This window comes from Pinus tabuliformis, chromosome 7 (genome assembly GCF_031772625.1).
Source record: "Pinus tabuliformis cultivar Carrire ecotype Pingquan chromosome 7, CPIR1, whole genome shotgun sequence".
NCBI lineage: Eukaryota > Viridiplantae > Streptophyta > Pinopsida > Pinales > Pinaceae > Pinus > Pinus tabuliformis.
In genome coordinates, this window is record NC_142293.1 from 1,901,780,528 (window position 1) to 1,901,785,836 (window position 5,309).

The following is a 5,309-nucleotide window of genomic DNA, read 5'->3' on the forward strand; positions in this document are numbered from 1 at the left end:
TCATGGCGCATGTGTCCAGATTATAGGGAGCTCAACAAGCTCACTATTAAAGATAAGTTCCCCATTCCTGTCATTGATGAATTACTGGATGAATTGCATGGATCAATTTACTTCACCAAGTTGGATCTTCGTTCGGGATATCATCAAATCAGAATGAAGATTGAAGACATTCCGAAAACGGCATTTAGAACTCATGAGGGTCATTATGAATTTTTGGTCATGCCTTTTGGCCTTACCAATGCACCTTCAACATTTCAAGGTTTGATGAATTCAATTTTCAAACCATTCCTTAGAAAATTTGTGTTAGTATTTTTTGATGATATACTAATCTACAGCAAGTCTTGGAAGGATCATGTTGAACATGTTGACAGGGTGCTACAACTATTGGAGGAGAAACAATTATATGCAAAAAGATCCAAATGTTTCTTTGGAGTCCAGGAGGTGGAATATTTGGGTCATATTGTATCTCATGAAGGAGTTAAGGTAGACCCTAGCAAAATTAAAGCCATTAAGGAATGGAAAATCCCCACATCCATAAAGCATCTGCGAGGATTTCTTGGGTTGACAGGGTATTATCGCAAGTTTGTTAAGAATTATGGGAGAATAGCAGCACCTCTAACAACATTATTGAAGAAAGATTCATTTTCATGGACTCCGGAAGCAACAAAGGCCTTTAAACATCTTAAAGAGGCAATGTGCCAAGCACCGGTCTTAGCTACACCGGACTTCACAAAAACCTTTATTGTGGAATGTGATGCTTCAGGAAATGGAATTGGTGCTGTTCTAATGCAAGATGAAAGACCCATTGCTTTTGAAAGTCGTCCAATCAAGGGAAAGTTTTTAAGCAAAGCTATTTATGAGAAGGAAATGTTGGCAATACTCCATGCACTTAAGAAATGGCGACCCTACCTAATGGGAAGACACTTCAAGGTAAAAACGGATCATGATAGCCTTAAATACTTTTTAGAACAAAGATTATCCTCTGAAGAGCAACAAAAGTGGGTCACAAAGATGTTGGGTTATGACTTTGAAATCATCTACAAAAAAGGGAAGCAAAATGTGGTGGCAGATGCACTCTCAAGAAAGGATGAGGATGTGGAAGCATTGTTGTGTGCCATTTCTATTATCCAACCAGATTGGATAAACGAAGCAAAGGAGGAATGGAAGAATGACGAAGAAGTGTGGGCACTTATTCGAAAGCTACAACAAGATTCCAGTACTTCTGATACATTTAGCTGGCAAAATGATTCGTTATGGTACAAAGATCGCTTATACCTCTGTAAGAATTCCCAGCTAAAACAAAAGATTCTTATGGAATTGCACACTTCTCCCTTAGGAGGGCACTCAGGATTTTTAAAAACTTACCACAGGGTTAAGAAGGAATTTTTTTGGGATGGCCTTAAATCAGATATTCAAAAGTTTGTGGCGGAATGTTTGGTTTGCCAACAAAATAAAGTTGAAACAATTAAGACACCGGGTCTATTACAACCTTTATCCATTCCAAGCCAACGTTGGGAGGAGGTTTCAATGGATTTTATCACAGGTTTACCCAAGTCTGAGGGAAAGAGTGTCATCATGGTGGTAGTTGACAGACTTACCAAGTATGCACACTTTTGTGCATTATCACATCCATTTAAAGCCAGTACAGTTTCTACTGCATTTATGGAAACAGTTCAAAAGCTACATGGAAACCCAAAGATTATTGTAAGTGACAGAGATCCCATTTTCACTGGAAATTTTTGGACAGAATTATTTTCTTGTCTTGGTACTCAGTTAGCTCATAGCTCATCTTATCATCCTCAATCTGATGGGCAAACTGAGATAGTAAACAAATGTTTGGAAGGATATCTTCGTTGCTTTGTATCTGATAAACAGACACAATGGGTCAAATGGTTGCCTCTGGCTGAATGGTGGTATAACACTTCCTTCCATACAGCAACAAAAATGACCCCATTTATGGCACTTTATGGGTATCAACCACCATCCATCACATCATATTTAAGAGAAAATTCTAAGGTTCAGGCAGTGGAACATCACATCGAACATCAACAACAAGTCCTCCAACTCTTAAAGGATAACCTCGTGTTGGCACAAAATAGAATGAAACAACAGGCAGATCAACATCGCAGTGAAAGAAGTTTTGATGTAGGTGATTGGGTATTCCTACGGCTACAACCATATAAGCAAATGTCCCTAAAGCAAGCTAAGAAGGATAATAAATTATCACCAAAGTATTATGGTCCGTACAAGGTGTTGGAAAAGATTGGTACTATGGCATACAAATTGGAGCTTCCTGCAGCTTCTCGATTGCACCCAGTTTTCCATGTTTCATGTTTAAAGAAGGTTATAGGCGACAAGCTCCCAGTTCAAACAATATTGCCAGAACTTGACGAGGAAGGAAAAATTATATTGGAACCGGAAGCAGTCACAGAAACAAGAACTCGACAGCTACGAAATCGATCAATTTCAGAGTATCTTATCAAGTGGAAGAACTTATCCGCTGAAGATTCCACATGGGAGGATGAGAATTTTATGCAGAAGTATCCAGAACTGCTCAAGCGTTGAGGACAACACTTTTTTGAAGGAGAGGGGCATGTTGGGTCCCTATAATACTAGTGATTACCCCATTACTATTGTAGTTATACCCCTTATTTATATTGTTGTGCCCCTATTACCCCCATATTGTTATTTCTGTGCCCCATAGAATCCCTCTATTGTTATTTTTGTGGTTTTATATTATTATTGTTAGGTCGGCTGGATTATATTGTGACTCCTTAGACTCCTATATATAGAAAGGAGGTTTTGTCATTTGTATCATCTAAGAATTGTTCATTTATGTAATGTAAAGGAGGTTGCCCCCTCGAAGAGGCTGAATTCTAAGGCGTTGATCTTTCTTTTCTATATTTTCTTGAGCTGGTTTCATAACACTTTCCAGAGAAATTTATTGTTCCTCCATTTGCAATCATCACTTGATACTCTGGTGCTAGATATAGGAAGCAATTCAATTCTTTTGCTACCCTACAATGAATAAAATTGTGGGTGCTTCCTGAATCAATCAACACTATTACCTTTTTCTTCTTGATTTGTCCTTCTATCTTGATGGTTTGAGGAGTGGTAATTCCAGCCAATGCATTACAAGATATGGTCGGATTTATTTGTTCTTCATCTAGGCTTTGTTCCTAGAGTATATCTTCTTCTTTTGACCTTTCTTGCTCCTTTTCTTCTTCCTCTTCACAATCTATGTAGAATAATTTCTTCTCAACACACTTATGACCTTTAGTGTGTTTGCTATCACAACTATAACAAAGCCCTTTTGCTCTTTTTTCTTCCAATTGTTGTGGTGTCAACCTTATAGGTTGTGGAAGACTGGGGGCAGCAACACTTAACAATGTAAAATTTGAAACGGGAACTATAAACTCAAAACGGGAACTCTGGCCAAAAAACCCCAAAAAAACATCAAAAACAGTGCTAAAAACGAAAAGTGTGTATACTAGAACGATGTTTTTATTTTTTAGGCATTAATTTTGAACATGTTTTAAAAATGGCAGTAACTACGAACTTTACTATGAAATTTTCGTGCAAAATATAGCTTCAAAATGAAAGTGATGATACTGGAATAATGATTTTTTTTTTTAGGGTCAATTTTCAACATTTTTTAAAAAATGCTAATAAAACCAAATTTTTATGTGTCAAACAAAGTTGTTTATGAGGAAAAAAAAACACATTAATGTTTTTGGTAGAATATCATTTTTCTTTCCTAAGTATAAATTTAACATCTTTTCAACCATAACATGCTAGGGTGGGTGCCACAGCGCGACTCGTCCCCTACCTCTAACCCCCTCTCGACACCCTTACTACCTTCACCCACAACCCACACCCCTGGCCCCTTTAATCCCTACCAACCCAAACCAACGCCTGCCCGAGCGCCCTCACCCTTCCCCCTGCCCGGCCCGGGCGCCCTCTCAACCCCCGCCCCCCCAACCCTCCCAACCCCCCCCCCCCCCCCCCCCCCCCCCCCCCCACCGGCCGAGGCGCCTTGCAACCCTCCCCGCCCGGGCGCCCACACAACCCCCCGTGCCAAACCCTCTCAACGCCCCCCTCCCCTGGCCCGAGCGCCCTCACCCGCCCCCAGAACCGACCCCCCACCCGGCCCCGACGCCCTCAGCCGCCCCCCGGCCCTGGTGCCCTCACCCACCCTCACCCGCCGACCCACCCGGCCCGGGCACCCTGCCAACCCCCCCCCGCCTGGGCGCCCACACAACCGCCCGCGCCCCAACCCTCTCAACCCCCCCTCCCACCAGCCGGGCGCCCACAGCCGCCCCCCACCCGGCCCCGGCGCCCTCACCCACCCCCGGGCCCGGCGCCCTCACCCACCTTCACCGGCCTGCCCGCCCAGCCCGGGCACCCTCACCCGCCCGCCCGCCAGGCCCGGGTACCCTCACCCGCCCCCTCGCCCAGCGCCCTCACCCGCCCCCCCACCCGGCGCCCTCACCAGCCCGAGCGCCCTCACCCGCCGGGCCCGGGCGCCACCACCCGCTTGGCGCCCTCACCCGCCCGCCCCCCCCCCCGCGTGCCCTCACCCGCCTACCAGCCTGGGCGCCCTGACCCACCCTGCCTCAGCCACGCCCCCGCCTGGCAGGCGGCAGGGCGATTCTTGGAATCGCCCTGTCGCCTGCCGGGGGGCGGAGCGAGCCGCCCGGCAAGCGGCAGGGCGATTCCGGGAATCGCCCTGCCGCCTGCCGGGCGGGGACGCGGGCTGCCCGGGTGACGCCTGGCTCCGCCGCGCAGCGGCGCGACCCGGGCGACCTGCGCCCCCGCCAGGCAGGTGGCAGGGCGATTCCCGGAATCGCCCTGCCAACTGTCGGGGGCGGGCGCGGGCGCGGGCTGCCCGAGTGGCGCCTGCCTCGGTCGCGCCACCAGGGCGGCCCGCGGCCCCTCCCGGCACGCGACAGGGCGATTCCGGGAATCGCCCAGGCGAGCGGGTGAGGGCGCCTGGGTGGGCGGGCGAGGGCGCCGGGCGGATGTGCGGGCGAGCGCGCCAGGGCGGGTGAGGCGGGTGGGCGGGCGAGCGCGCCAGGGCGGGTGAGGCGGGTGAGGGCGTCGGGCGGGCGAGCGGGAGAGGGCGCCCAGGCATGTGAGGGAGCCGGGCGGGCGGGCGAGGGCGTCGGGCGGGCGAGGGCGCCCGGGCGGGTGAGGCGGGTGAGGGCGCCGGGCAGGCAAGGGCGCCCAGGTGGGTGAGCCGGGTGAGGGTGTCGGGCGGGCGGGCGAGGGCGTCGGGAGGGCGGGCGGACGAAGGTGCCCGGGCGGGT